This window comes from Vulpes vulpes, chromosome 7 (genome assembly GCF_048418805.1).
Source record: "Vulpes vulpes isolate BD-2025 chromosome 7, VulVul3, whole genome shotgun sequence".
In the NCBI taxonomy this organism is placed as follows: Eukaryota; Metazoa; Chordata; class Mammalia; order Carnivora; family Canidae; genus Vulpes; species Vulpes vulpes.
This window is the reverse complement of record NC_132786.1, coordinates 38381295-38397971: the sequence shown is the minus strand read 5'-3', so window position 1 is coordinate 38397971 and position 16677 is coordinate 38381295.

Genomic DNA, 16677 nt, shown 5'->3' with positions numbered 1-16677 from the left:
AATGAATACGATGTCAAGATTGGTATTAGACTGCTCATGGAGAGTTGCCCCGAACTGCATTACTGTTGTGTTTGCCTGCTTGGCCCCTCTTGCTATTTGAGCTTGCAAGCTTTGATAAGGATATTAATTTCAGGTGCCCAAGAGAAGGACCCCAATGAAGAGATGAATAACTTCCATTTAAATAGCACAAGGGATTCCTTGGTGCTAAGAAGTCCTTGAATTCCTTGGTGCTAAGAAGTCCTGTTGCTTAAAAGGAAGACTGAGATGATCATCATTTACAGCTATAGAGCCAGGTTTAACAGCATTTATGGAGGACCTATTGTGCCCTGGGCAACAGGCTAGGTATTTTTAAAACCACAATCCATTAAAATCAGAACAAAAGAATTATACCCCTTCTTTGGTGTTGAGCAGAGAGATGAAAAAAAAAGTAAACTATTTTAGGACTAAGGAAGGAAGAAGGGTTCTCAATAGACATTATCCCTTGTAGGGGAAAATATTTCAGGAATATTTCCTGGAGGCTCAAGGGCACATTTAAAACTTTAAGTCTGAATAATACACTACTCTGTTAAGCCTTTGGTTTTTCTAAAGAGTGTGGTAAGAGTCCTGGACATAAGAGATTTATATTTTCTCCATATTAGTTCATCTTACATGTTAACTTTAAGGAAAGATTGTGCAACGTGCTGTTTGTGTGAAACCCACTGTCCATGGGCTAAGGACTCTCAGCACATAGTGCAAAAAGTGATGTACAAGTCTGCCAAGGAAGGAGGCACCATATGTCCATGTGGGAAGTTTTTCTACCAGGAACAGGGCCCGACTTATTTCCCTGTGATGGCATGTATTACATACTATGTTCCTCTCTAGCTATTTGTATATGCCTTTTGTCCCGTGCTAAATTTCTGGATCCTTCTTGGGTGTTATTTTATCACAGCACCTAGCTCAGTGAGTTGCCCTTTATCAGCAGTAAATAACAGGCGGTATGGAATGCAAAGATGTAAGTACTAGACCTGACTCTGCCACTCAAGAGAGGATAAACTCAAGTGTAGCAGATGTTTGTTCTTTTTCTCTACTGGTTCTTGTTCACACACACCCCCTCCTTTTTAAACAAGAATCCCAGTCTTGGGCACCTGGGTGGCTCAGTCTATTAAAGGTCTAACTTCGGCTCAGGTCATGATCTCAGGATCCTGGGATCAAGTCCTGTGTCGGGCTCCCTGCTCAGTGGGGAGTCTGCTTGTCTCTTGCCCTCTACCCCTCTATCTGCTTATGCTCACTCTGTCTCTCTCTCTCAAATAAATAAAGTCTTTGAAAAGAAAAAAAAAAAAAAAGAATCCCAATTCTTGGGGTGCCTGGGTAGCTCATTTGGTTGAGCATCTGACTCTTGGTTTTGGCTCAGGTCATGAGCTCAAGGTTGTGAGATTGAGCCCCCTATAGGGCTTACGCTCAAGGTGGAGTCAGCTTGAGATTCTGTCTCTACCTCTGCCCCTCCCCCTTCTCATGCTCCCCACCCCTAGTCTCTAAAGTAAATAAATAAATCTTAAAAAAAAAAAAAAAAGAATCCCAGTTTTCATCGGGCATCCGTCCATTCCTTGCTCAATCTGTCAATGCCCTTTGAGAAAATCTGACCCTACTCTTGGCTCCAGAAGTGTATTAGTCAGGATTCTCCAGAAAAAAAGAACTAACAGAGAGAGATTAATAAAGAACTAGCTCATTTGATTATGGAGGCTGAGAAATCCCACAATCTGCTGTCTGCAAGCTGGGGAACCAGGAAAGCTGATGGTGTAAGTTCCATTCTGCATACAGGAAGAAACCAATGTCCCACCTTGAAATCTGGTAGACAGCAAATTCTTCCTTCCCCGACCTTTTATTCTAGTCAGGCCTCCAACAGATTGGATGAGGCCCATCTACACTGAGGAGGTCAATCTGCTTTATTCAGCCCACTGATTCATACATTAATCTCATTCAGAAACACCTTCACAGATACACCCAGAATAATGTAAATATCTGGTAACCCCCCCCCCCCGTGCCAGTCAAGTTAACTATCCCAAGGGACAAATCCAGTGTGACTTAAACCAATCACCAGGGCAGCCCCAGTGGCCTAGCGGTTTAGCACCGCCTTCAGCCCGGAGCATGATCCTGGAGACTAGGGATTGAGTCCCACATCAGGCATCCTGCATGGAGCCTACTTCTCCCTCTGCCTGTGTCTCTGCCTCTCTCTCTCTGTGTGTCTGTCATGAATAAATAAATAAAATCTAAAAAAAAAAAAAAAACAATCACCACTGTTGGCCGCAGTGATTGGTCAAAGATGGGCAAGTACCACTCTAGGCCAGCGAAATGCAAGATGAGGGGGACGTTTGCTAGAGATTGTGAGGAAAGAAACTTTTTTAGCCTTTTATGGACATGCAGAGATGTTCTTTTGTACCTGGACATGAATGAAAAAGTCCATAAGAAATTGCTGGTAATTGTCTTTTGGTGACAGAGAAAGAAGCTGGCCTTGAGATATAACAGGCAGTGTGGAAAGCAGAGAAAGACACGAAAATAAACTGGACCATTGTTGTGATAACTGAGCCTGGAATCAAGGTTTGCCTGAAAACACCATATATTTGGACTTCTTAAGTTATATGAGCCAGTAAATCCCTCCATTGTGTGAACAGTTGGGGTTGGATTTTCTGGCACCTGCAACCAAAACATTCCTAGTTTAGATGTTGTAATCACTGAGGACCCCTTTCAGCTTTTAACATTTGATGAATCTATTAAGAACTCTACCAGACAAGTAAACCATTTTTATTATGAAAAGTGAGCATTCAGTAAGTATTAACCAAGTTGGAACACCAATATCAAGAAAGCACATCTACTTAGCTGTACAGACTCCTCACCTGGCAGAGTGGGGCAGAGCTACCCTCTCACCAAGGAGGTGGGAGAGAGGCTTTTGCAGCTTGACCATTGTAGGAGCAGGACTGACTCTAGGTGCTAAGAATATATGAAGCCTATGCACAAAAATCTCTACCTTTGGGGTGCCTGGGTGGCTCAGTTGGTTAAGTGTCTGCCTTTGGTTCAGGTCATGATTCCAGGATCTTGGGATGGAGCCCTGCGGGAGTCTGCTTCTCCTTCTCCCTCTGCCTGCCACTCCCCCTGCTTGTGCATGTGCATTCTCTCTCTGTCAAATAAATAAATAAAATCTTAAAAAAAAAAACAAACCACGAGCCATATTGGATTAGGGGCCCACTTTAATGAATCTTACCTTGATTGTCTACAAACACCTCATTCCCAAATAAGGTCATATTCACAGGTACTGAGGGTTAGGACTTCAACTTCTTTTGTGGGGACACAATTCAAACCCTAACAAGGTTTTGTTGTGCAGATGACCCTTGGGCCAAAGCCTGAAGGTGGGGGGTTTAGGGGGTGAGCCATGTTGTGATCTGGGGGAAGGGGATTAACAGCAGAGGGAACAGCAAATGTAAAGAAAGGCCCTGCTTGCAACTCCTGAACAACATCTCAGTGAGTTGATATAGAGTCTGGAAGGTCAAGGAGAGAGGCTGCAGTGGAACAAAGCACCAAGCTCAGGGATGACCCACCTACCTCTCAGTGGTATCTTCCATAACCTCATAGTCCATTTATTCAAAAAACCCTTCCGTTTCCCAAGACCATAGCATAAGATCACTGAAAGCAGGGGATGAGTCCCCTACCTCTTTAGACCCTCACGGTGGTCAGTGCATGCTTCTGGATGATGCAGGGGTGCATTTGCCACACTCTCCTTCACCTCCACTCCAGGAACTGGCTTATACCCCGAAGCATAAGGAGAGGCCATGCGACTATGGGGAATTTGGTCGGAGGTACATAAGGTGACAAAGGCAAGAGAGTCACGTTTATAATTAAAAGCTTCCTATAGGGGCGCCTGGGTGGGTAAGCATCTGCCTTCAACTCAGGTCATGATCTCAGGGTCCTCAGATTCAGCCCCCATAGGGCTCCCTGCTCAGTCTATAGAATTTTGTCATCACTCCTTCCACAGTTACCTTCAATATGGGACCATCGCTAGTAGTTTTAATTCAAAATTTCTTAGCTTTTACAATGCTTTCCTGCCAGTAAAAATAAGAGAAGTGAAAAAAAATGAGCACATTTTCTGAAATTAAAATTTAGAGCAAGGCGACCTGCCTTTAATGAAAATGGGACAGCAAACTGATTTTTCCAGCAATAGGAAAGTACCAATGCCACCTCTCAAAGTTCTGATTTACATCCTGTCGACTCCCGTTAGGAGTGAAACAAGTGGTTTTTTAGACTTCCATGGAATCATCCCTGGCCTCCTGCCTTCAACTTATCTCCAGGCAGGAATGGTCTCTTGAACCATCAGCCGTCACCCCGACCCTGAGGGCCACCCGCCCCATCTCTTCCATGCTGCTGTGACCTCGGATAACAATCCTTTCCAGACAGGCTTTGTTCCCACTGTGTTTGGAATGCTTCAGAGCAAAACTGAGTGTGAATAAGAGCCTTAGTCCTTTCCTTCCCTTAGTTCTCCTTCCTTTCACCCGTCACACCTCACTCTTAGCTGGAGGGGGCTGGTTGTTTCCTGCTCAGGACTCCCCCAGTTCCACCTAATTTGTCCAGACTTGTTGGGAGACTAATCTCTTTGTTCCCGTCCTCCCTGTGGCTCTGGGCACCCTTCCTTGCTGCCCCATGCCTGCAACAGTCTCCTCCTTGTCTGTCAAGAGCCTTTCCGGATCCAAATCCTCATGTAAGACTCTGGCCCTGCAGCTATTTTGGGGTGCTATGTACCCTTGGCCTTTCACTGAGGCTGAGATGGGAAAACAGAGCATGTTTAAAGGGTAGTGGAAAGAGAGAGAGAACAAATATCAGCTAGTTCCCGAGCCTTGCACTTTGTGGGGTTTTCAAAATAGAAATGTTCACGTGGCTTCCTTCCTAGGGCTCCCCTCTCGACTTCAACACAGAGGGGCTTGGTGGATGTGGGAGTGGGCTGCCCTAGGCGTCTTTGTTTGTTTCAGCAGGAATGTCGGGATGGGAAAGGGTGAAGAATGAACAAAAGGCCTTGTGTGTGCCCAACAGAATCTCCTTGGAACCTATAAATCCCCAAATATCCTTAAAGGGCTCATAAATTAAGCCATATCGAACATCCTCAAGGCACCTTGCACATTCAAACTCCTTGTATAGTTTCATCCACACATACGCACACACACGTCCCTGTGGGGTAGTTTTTATTAGCCGCATTTGTAGATGCAGAAACTGAAGTGTGCAATGCTAAGTGCCCTGCTGGGTTGCATAGCTGGTAAGGGGTGAAGTCTAGACCAGATTTAGTTCTGCATCCAAAGTCTGAATGCTTTCATGTTTTTCTTATTTAAAAATAAATAGGGGCACCTAAGTGGCTCAACTGGTTAAGGAGCAGCCTTCTGCTCAGGTCATGATCTCAGGGTCCTGGGAGCAAGCCTGTAGGGCTCCCTGCTTGGCAGGAAGTCTGCCTCTCCTCTGCCCCTGCAGCCAACTCATGTGTGCCCGTACTCTCTCTCTCTCTCTCTCTCTCTCAAATAGTCTTTAAAAATATATATGGTTATTCTTCAGATTTATCTAAATAATGACATTCCTCTCTTAATTTTTTTTTGAGTGTAGTTGATACGAAATGTCACATTTGTTTCAGATGTGTACAACATAATGGTTCAACTTCTCTATGCGTTATGCCATGCTCACAAAGGATAGGTGCCATCTGTCGCCATACAACCCGGCTACATACAATACCATTGACCATGTTCCCTATGCTATGATTTTATTCCCATGACTTATTCATTCCATAACTAGAAGCCTGTATCTCTCCTTCACCCATTTTGCCCATTCCCTCACCCCATTCCCTCTGGCAACTATCAGTTTGCTCTCTCCAAACAATACATAATCTTTACAGAAAACTTGGAAAGGCAAAATAAAGTGTAAAATAAAAGTAAACAATAATTCCACCATCCAGGGAGGTCATGATTTACATTTAAGTGTCCTTCCCACCAGCCTAAGCTTATGTTAATCATACTATTGTATGTCCTGCTTCTTTTGATATTTGGGTTTTTGTTCATGTGTTTTTATTTTTTTATTTATTTTTATATTTTTAAAGATTTTATTTATTTATTTGACAGAGAGAGAGAGAGAGAGAGAGAGCACAAGCAGGTGGAGCAGCAGGTAAAGGGAGAGGGAGAAGCAGACTTCCCGTTGAGCAGGGAGCCTAATGCAGGGCTCCATCCCAGGACTCTGGGATCATGACAAAGGCAGACACTTAACCTACTGAGCCACCCAGGTGCCCCTGTTTGTATGTTTTTAAATAGATTTTAATTTTTAGAGGAGTTATAGGTTCACAGCAAAATTGACAGAAAGGTACAAAGTGTTCTTATACTTCCCCAACTCCCTTTTACGCACAGTCTGCCCCACTATTGATACAACTGCACCACAGCCATGTATTTGATATAATCAATGAACCAATATCGATGCATCATTATCAGCCTAAAATCCACAGTTTACATTAGGGGTCACTCTTGTGAAAGAGTTGTACAGTCTATGGCTTTTGAAAAATATATAAGACATATATCCATTATAATAGTATCACACAGAATAGTTCCACCACCCTAAAATTCCAGTACTCCACCTCTTCATCCCTCCATCCCCCAACCTCTGAACTTCTTACTGTCTCCATAGTTTTGCCTTTCCCAGAATGCCATATGGTTGGAATCGTACAATGTGTAGCCTTGTCAGATTGGCTTCTTTCACATAGTCATATGCATTTAAGCTTCCTCCATGTGTTGGCTTGGTAGCTCATTTCTTTTTAGAGCCGAATAATATTCCATTGTCTAGATATACCACAGTTTATTTATCCATTTGCCCACTGAAGGACATCTTGTTTGCTTCTGGTCTTGGCAATTATGAACAAAGCTTCTATAAACATCAGTGTGCTGGTTCTGCGGGGAGATGAGTTTTCAACTCATGTGAGTAAATCCCAAGAAGCAAAACTGCTGGATCATATCGCAAGAGTATATTTCATCTTGTAAGAAAGTGCCAAACTGTCTTCCAGAGTGGCTGTACCATTTTGCATTCCCACTAGCAATGAAGGAGAGTTCTTGTTGCTCCACATCCTCACCAACATTTGGTGTTGCTACAGTTTGGGATTTTTGCCATTCTAATAAGTGCGTAGTCATATCCCATTGTGACTTTAATTTGCAATACCCTAATGACATAATATGGAGCATCTTTTCATGTGCTTATTTTCCATTTGTATATCTTCTTTAGTGATGTATACATTCAGATATTTTGTCCATTTTTAAATGAGTTGTTCATTTTATTATTGAGTTTTAAGAGTTCTTTGCATATCCTGGATAATAATTATTTTATCAGATGTCTTTCATAAATACTTTATACCATTCTGTGGCTTGTTTTCTCATTCTTTTGACAGAGACTGTTGCAGAGCAGAATTTTTTAGTTTCAATGAAATTCAAATTTTTAATTATTTCTTTCATCAGTCATGCCTTCGGTGTTATAGTTCAAAAGTCATTGCCATAACCAAGATCATCTAGATTCCCTCCTTCTTGGAGTTTTGGAGTTTTGCCTTTATATCTAGATTTGTTCCATTTTGAGTTATTCTTTTGTGAAGGATATATGTGCTGTGTCTACATTTTTTTTTTCCTATGGGAATGTCCAGTTCTTGCAGCATCATTTGGAGAAAAAAGTATCTTCTTCATTCCACTGCTTCTGCTCCTTTGTCAAAGATCATTTGGCAATATTTACATGGGCCTATTTCTGGGTTCTCTGTTCTGTTTTACTGATCTATTAGTCTATTCCTTTATCAATGCCACACTGTCTTGAGGTCAGATAGTGTCAGTCCTCCAACATTGTTCTCCTCAATATTGTATTGCCTATTCTGGGTTTTGCCTCTCTATCATATAAACTTTAGAATCAGTTTATTGAATCCACAAAATAACTTGCTGGAATTTTGATTAGGATATCATTGAATCTATAGATCAAGTTGGGAAGAGCTGACATCTTGAAAATATTGAGCATTCCTATCCATGAACATGGAATATCTCTCCACTTTTTCAGTTCTTTGATTTCTTTCACCAGAATTTTATAGTTTCCCTTACATAGATCTTGTTCATATTTTGTTAGACTTATACCTAAGTATTTCATTATGGAGGGGGTGATAATTTAAATAGTATTTTTTTTTTAATTTTTAAAAAGGTTTTATTTATTTATTCATGCAGAGAGAGAGAGAGAGAGAGAGAGGCAGAGACACAGGCAGAGGGAGAAGCAGGCCCCACGCAGGGAGCCTAATGTGGGACTTGATCCTGGATCTCCAGGATCAGGCTCTGAGCTGAAGGCGGCGTTAAACCGCTGAGTCACCCCGGCTGCCCAGTATTGTGTTTTCAACTCCAAATTCCACTTGTTCATTACTAATATACGGGAAAGTAATTGACTTTTTTTTTTTTTTTTAAGATTTTCTTTATTCACGAGAGCCACGGGGAGAGAAAGGGAGAGAGAGAGAGAGAGAGGCAGAGACACAGGCAGAGGGAGAAGCAGGCTCCATGCAGGGAGCCGGACGTCGTATTTGATCCCAGGACTCCAGGATCAGGCCCTGGGTCGAAGGCAGGCGCAAAACCACTGAGCCACCCAGGGATCCCCAGTAGTTGACTTTTATGTATGGTAATATATAAAAGTATATATCTCCCTTATCCATGGGAGATCCGCTCCAAGCCCCTCCATGGATGCCTAAAACCACAGATAGTATAGAACTTTATATATGCTATGTTTTTTCTTATACGTATATACCTATGATAAAATTTAATTTATAAATTAGGCACCATAAGAGATTAGCAACAATAGTAATTTATTTATTTTTTTAAAATATTTTATTTATTCATTCATGAGAGACACAGAGAGAGAAAGGCAGAGACACAGGCAGAAGGGGAAGCAGGCTCCATGCAGGGAGCCCAACGTGAGATTAGATCCGGGGTCTCCAGGATCACACCCTGGACCGAAGGCGGCGCTAAACCGCTGAGCCTCCCGGGCTGCCCAACAATAGTAATTTAAAAAACAATTATACCAATATCCTGTGATAAAAGTTGTGTGAATGTGGTCTCTCTCCCTCTCAAAACATCTTGCACTGTACTCATTGTTCTTCTTATGAAGATATGAGAGGATAAAATGCCTATATGAGAAGTAAGATGAATGACATAGAGCATTGTGATGCAGTGTTAGGCTACTATGGTTAGACCTTCTGACCATATATGAGAAGGAGAATCATCTGTCTCCAGACTGTGGTTGACTATGGAAAGTGGAATTGCAGATAAGGGAGGAATTGTTATATTAATCTTGTAACTTGCAACCTTGCTATCATCATCTACTAATTCCAGGAGTTTTTCTGTTGATTCTTTGGGATTTTCTACACAATTGTGTCATCTGCAAACAAAGTTTTATTTCCTCCCAATCTGTACAACTTTTATATCCCTTATCTGTCTTATTATAATAGCTAGGACTTGTAATACAATTTGAAAAGAATTGATGAGAGAAAATATCCTTGCCTTGTTTCTGATCTTAGTGAAAAGCATGTAGTTTCTCACCATTAATTATGATATCAGCCATAGGTTTTCTGTAGACTTTTTTTTAAGTTGAGAATGTTCCCCCTTTATTCATAGTTTGTTAAAAGTCTTTTTCATGGATGGGTGGTGGATTTTGTCAAATGCTTTATCTGCACTACTGATATGATCATGTGATTTTTCTTCTTTATCCTGTTGGTGGGATAGATTACATTAATAAATGAGCCTTACATTATCTGAGATAAATCTCCCTTGGGTGTGGTATATAGTTATTTTTATACATTGTTGGATTTTATTTGCTAATATTGTGTTGAGGATTTTTACATCTATGTTCACGAGAGATGTTGGTCTTAGTTTTCTTGTAATGTGTTCAGTTTTGATATTAGGATAATGCTGGGCTCATAGAATGATTAAGAAGTATTCCCTCTCTTTTTACCTTCTGGAAGAGATTATAGAGAATTGGTATTTTTTCTTTAAATGTTGGTAGACTTCCCCAGTGAATCCATATGGGCCTGATGCTTTCTGTTTTGGAAAGTTATTAATTGTTGATTCGGGTTTATTGCTACTTGTCTATTTTTTCCTGTGTGAGTTTGGGAGATTTTATCTTTCAATAAATTAGTCCATTTCATCTAGGTTTTCAAGTTTGTGGGCATTGAGTTGTTCATAGTATTCCTTTACTATTCTTTTTAAGTCCATGATATCTGTAGTGATGTCCCTTCTTTCAATTATAATATTAGTCATTTGCCTTTTCCTTTTTTTTTTCCTTATAGCTTGGTCAGAGGTTTATTTATTTTATTGATCTTCTGAAGGAATAAGCCTTGATTTTATTGATTTTCTCTATTGATTTCCTGTTTTCAATATTAATTTCTACTGTACATTTTTCTTTTCTTCTGCTAACTTTGGATTTTATTTGCTCTTCTTTCTTTAGTTTCCTAAGGTGGAAGCTTAGATTATTGATTTTAGATCTTTCTCAAACTTTTTTTTCCTAATATATGCATTCAATGCTATAAATTCCGTCTAAGCCCCACTTGCACTGCATCCCACATATTTTGATAAGTTGCACTTTCATTTTCATTTAGTTCAAACTATTATAAAAGTTCTTGGGTAGCCCGGGTGGCTCAGCGGTTTAGCACCGCCTTCAGCCCAGGACCTGATCCTGGAGATCCGGGATGGAGTCCCACATCAGGCTCTCTGCGTGCAGCCTGCTTCTCCCTCTGCCTGTGTGTCTGCGTGTCTCTCTCTCTCTCTCTGTCTCTCTCATGAATAGATGAATAAAATCTTTTTTTTTTTAAAGTTCTCTAGAGATTTCTTCTTTGAACTATGTGTTATTTAGATGTGTACTGGTTAACCTTGAGTATTTGGGGATTTTTTAGCTACCTGTTTTTGACTTCTAATTGAGTTCCATTATGGTCTGAGAGCAGTCATTGAATGATTTCTATTCTTTTATACTTGTCAAGGTATGTTTTATGTGATCTATCTTGTTCCATGTGAGCTTGAGCAGAATGTGTATTCCACTGTTGTTGGATGAAGTTATCTATGGATGTCAATTACATCGACTTGATTGATGGTGCTGTGGAGTTCAACTGCATTCTTACTGATTCTGCCTGTTGGATCTGTCTGTTTCTGATAGAAGGGTGTCGAGGTCTTCAACTATAACAATGAATTCATCTCTTTGTAGTTTCTCTGTGCAGTTTTATCAGTTTTGCTTTAATATTTTGATGATGTGTTATTAGGCACATACACATTAAGGATTGTTATTTCTTCTAAGCAACTTCTTAAGTCTATGTTTGTACTATGTTGTACAATTTTATGCCTTACTTTTTTTCTCACTAAAAACATGATTTTTTCCTAAGCAAATTTCTTTTTATTCCATAAGTCTAATTTTTAAAATTTATTTATTCATGAGAGACACACACAGAGAGAGAGAGGCAGAGACACAGGCAGAGGGAGAAGCAGGCTCCATGCAGGGGCACGACATGGGTCTCAATCCCGGGTCTCCAGGATCATGCCCTGGGCCAAAGGCAGGCACCAAACCGCTGAGTCACCCAGGGATCCCCAAGTCTAATATTTTTTAATGAACTTGATTCAGACTAATTGATGATGACTCACAGTACTGCTACAGCAAGATTCACTTTAAGTGCTTGGGGGAATAATAGGAAGGGGTACAAGGCCTCAGACAGGCAACAGGTTGAGAGAGCCCTTGACAGACATCAGCAAGAGAAATGGCAGAAGAACAAGTAGAAATTCAGTTATTAGGTGAGAGAGCAGATCAGCACCAGCATAGACAAGGCCAACCATGCTCATTCCATCCTAACACCTGATCGTGAATACGGAGTGAAGATCAGGAATCCAAGGTGAAAGGAAGTTTGAGTGCTTCTTGAGAGAGAAGCCAAGGACATGCGCAAAGAGCAGGCCAAGATTCAGAGTCACTTAAACTGGAAACCGGGGTCAACCCCACTCACCCAGGATGAGGGTCCAGCAGGTCTGCCAGATGGGGCATCCAGTCTCTATTCTCAAATGCAGGAAACTTCTTTCTCATCTGCCACTTTGGACTTGTGTATAACTGTCTGCCTCCTGGGCAGCTGAACCAGTTTGAAAGTGAGCTGTGATAAATGTTTGACTTTAGTAATTGCCTTTGAGAATTGCTTCAATTACTGACCCATTCTATTGGCCTGGGTGTACACCAAACATTTCCTTGTCTTCTGGAACCCTGGCTTTGATTGGCCTTGTCTATGCTGAGAATGGAAAAGGGGAGAAGGGCTCTAAAGGTAGGACTGGGCATTCTTAAAACAGGACGTTGGGTGAGGGTGGAGTTAGTGGCAATGTCCTATTGCTACTGAATCAGCTGGGTTTCAGGCTGTTCTTCAGTACCGAGGCTTCCAAGGTCTCCTCACAGTGCAGTTATACCCTGGGCTTCTAGACTTCCAGGCTCCTTACATGACGGTGCCCCTGAGCAAGCTTTCAGTGCCAACCAACTCACTTAGCTAGGAAGATAAGACTGGCTTATCTTGCTCTCTGAGAAGGACTTTGGCATTTTCTGTGAACTAAAATTTCCCCTGAGCAATCTTTTGTTTTTGTTGGAGTATGGCTGTTGCTTTTCTAGAACAGAATAATAGAGAATGCTCTGTAATTGGCAAGGATATCCTCCAGTGAGCGTTGCCTTGAATCAAGGAGACATAATGTGGTAGACTACAGAAGACAACTTTTCAGCATGAACATTTGAAGCCTCAAACTTTTTTTTTTTTAAGATTCTATTTATTCATCTCACAACCCTGAGATCATGACCTGAGCCAAAATCAAGAGGCAGCCACTTAACCAACTGAGCCACCCAGGCACACTTTTCTCTCTCTCTTTCTCTCTCTCTCTCTCTCTCTCTCTCATTTTTTCCTTTGTTTGTTTTGTTTCCTATTTTGCTTAGCATTACTACTGTCTAGCTCCATCTGTATCATTGCTAATGGCAAGATTTCACTCCTTTTTATTGCTACCTCTTCTTTATCCGTTCACCAACCAATGGACAATTGGATTGCTTCTATATCCTGGCTCTTATAAATAATGCTGCTATAAACATAGGGGTCCATGTACCCCTTTGAGTTAGTGTTCTTGTATTCTTTGGGTAAATACTCAGCAGTGCAATTGCTGGATCATAGGGTAGTTCTATTTTTAACTTTTTGAGGAAACTCCATACTGTTTTTCATGGTAGTTGTACCAGTTCGCATTCCTTTTTGTGATTCTACACAAATTTTAGGATTGTTTCTTCTAGTTCTGTGAAATATGCTGTTGGTATTTTGATAGGGATTGCACTAAATGTATAGATTTCTTTGGGTAGCATAGACATTTTAACAATATTTGTTCTTCCAATCCATGAGATGGAATGTCTTTCCATTTCTTTGTGTTGTCTTCAGTTTCATTAATCATTGTTTTGCAGTTTTCAAAGTATGAGTCTTTCACCTCTTTGGTTAGGTTTATTCCTAGGTATTTTATTATTTTTGGTGCAATTGTAAATGGGATCATTTTCTTAATTTCTCTTTCCACTGCTTCATTATAGGTGTATAGAACTGCCATTTTTTTTCTTAGAAATGTTTTAAAGTAAACTCCACCCCCAGATGGCTCAGTTGGTTCAGACTTTGGCTCAGGTTATGATCTTGGGTCCTGGGATGGAGCCCTGAGTCGAGATCCTTGCGGAAGGGAATTATAGACCTAAATGAGAGACCTGCTTCTCCCTCTCCCTCTGCAGCTCCCCCTGCTTGTGCTTTCTCTCTTTCTCAAATAAATAAAATCTTTAAAAAAAAAACTCCACCTCCAACATGGGGCTCGAACTCATGACCCCAAGATCGAGTCACATGCTCCACCAACTGAGTCAGCTAGGTGCCCCTCTGTACATTGATTTTGTATCCTGCAAGTTTACTGAATTTATCAATTCTAACAGGTTTTTTTGGTGGAGTCTTTCAGGTTTTCTATATTTAGTATCATGTCATCTGCAAATAGTGAGAGTTTTACTTCTTCCTTATTGATTTGTATTCTTTTTATTTCCCTTTGTTGTCTGATTGCTGTGGCTAGGACTTCCACTAGTATGTTGAATAAAGTGGTTAAGAGTGAACATCCTTGTCTTGTTCCTGACCTTAGAGGAAAAGGTTTTTCCCCATTAAGGCTGATGTTAGCTGTAGGTTTTTCATAGATGGCCTTTATTATGTTGAGGTATGTTCCCTTAAACCTAATTTGTTGAGTGTTTTTATCTTGAATAGATGTTGTGCTTTGTCAAAAGCTTTTTCTTCATCTAGTGAAATGATCATATGGTTCTTATCCTTTGTCTTATTGATGTGATGTATCACATTGCTTGATTTATAAATATTGAACCACCTTTGCAATCCAGAAATAAATCTTGCTTGATCATGAATGACCTTTTTTTTTTTAAGAGGGAGAAAGAGAGTCCACATATGTGCCAAGAGGGTGGGGAGAGGCAGAGGAGATGGAGAGAGAGAATCTTAAGCGGGCTACATACCCTGCATGGAGCCCAGCACAGGATTTGAACTCACCACCCTGAGATCATGATCTGAGCCAAAACTGAATGTCAGACAGTTAAGATTGAGCCACCCAGGCACCCCAGTGAATTATTTTTTAATGTATTGTTGAATTCAATCTGGTAGTATTTTTTTGAGAATCTTTGCATCTATGTTCATCAGGGCTATTGGGCAAGGCCAGAAGTTAATTGGCTCCACTGTATAAGGAGCAATGTGGCCAATTGGGCCAAGTCCATTAATACCCTTGTTGATTAATTTCTTAGTTAATAATTGTTTTGTCATGGAAGATAAGCCTGAAAACTGAAATATCAGTTGTTTCAGCATTTTGAATTCTTCCTATGTGTCTGGGCCCTGCTAAGAGTCACTGTGTGGTCTATGGAAATATCAGTGAGAGAATGCACATTTTAACCTTCTGAAGAATTTAAATGAATTCAAATAGCATAAATTTAAATAAAATCTCCTGGGTCACCTGAAGAGGATTGAAAGCAGTCAAGAAGGTGCACTGGACTGACTGCCTAAAAATATGAGTGCTCTAAACGGGTTCTTGTTTAGAATTTGAGACTCTCTGATGGGGCTGGCATAAAACAGGGTCACTCCATACCTAGTTTAACGGAGGAGCTCTAGAGATTTTTGCTTTGCCCTTTCCCTTTTGTACACAACAGAAAAGTCCATTTTGCTGGGGTTCTGGAATACCACCAACTCCTCCTGCCCTATCTGTCTCTAAAATTCAACAAGGAATTATAAATAATAGCCCACAGTCCAAAAATACATTTGGGGAATCTTGTCAAATGGAACAACTGACGTCAATGACTTCTGCATGGCCTCTGATATTTAGTCCAAAGAGTGAGAAGGGGTGAGCAGTGCTGAGTCAAAGAAATGCATCAGAGCCAAGCCCCAGCACCACCCAGGTAACCCTGATATTCACTTACCTATGGCTGCATAGTGAACTGCCCCAGAACTTAGCAGATTAAAACAACATTCTATCTCATGACTTGTGGGTCAAGAATCCACGTGGCGTCAACTGAGTTCAGTGAGGGTGGTCAGGTGATGGCAGCTTCTAAGGTCCAAAATAGCACCACTTACATGTCTAGAGCCCTGGTGGGCTTCCTGAATGGCTTGTTCATTTGGCCTCTACAGCATGGAGTCTCAAGGTACTACATGGCAGCTCAGAACTCCCAGACAAAGGGTTCCAAGATACCTGAGTAGAAACTACAATTTTTCTTATGTCCTTGCCTCAGAAATTCCAGAATATTCCTGTGTAGCTTTTTTTCCAACCAAGCAGGTCACAAAGGCCAGTTCAGATCCCAGCAGTAGGGCACTAGACTTTACTACTCAGTGGGAGAAGTAGCAAGAATTTGTGGCCATTACTAACCTAGGACATTGGAGAATGGAAGAAATTGCTACCCAGTGGAAGTGGGTCATCTGTACAAGCATCTTTTTACTTCTCTGTGTCTTTCTTCAGTAGTAGGAAGGATACTGGAGAGATGCAAGGCAGGTCTTGAACACATCATCCCAGTCCCTCTCAGAGACTATGGGATGCTGTATATCCTGGAGACTTGGAGACCCAGAGCCTTACTGGGAACCACCTTTCTCTGAAACATCTTACTCTGACCTCTATCGCTAAACTTCCATCCCATCTTGTCTACAAAGTCTTACCCTTTTGGAGGTCTTAAAAAACTGGAGATGCTCTTTCTTTAGGAACATATCAGACTCGGTGAATGAACCAAAGCACAGACCCCAAACTTGGCTCATCCTACAAACATTCAAGCACAGCCTTTCTTCACATGTTGAAGGCATATTATTTCCAAACTTTTATCATTTTTTCCAGTTCCCAAACACTATCAATCAAGATCATGGGTGAAGATAATCCATGCATTCCACAAGAGACAACTATTTATCAACCATGGGGTAATCACAGAGGTGGATCCTTGGCAGTACAAACGAGAAAGAAGAAACACACAATCCTCTCACACTAAGCGGATCTTGGGTAACAACAATAGCCCAACACTGTATAAATATCTTCTCAAAACCCTGAGTAGGGACTATCATTTAACTTTATGTATAAATGAGGGAGGAATCATGGGCAGCCCGGGTGGCTC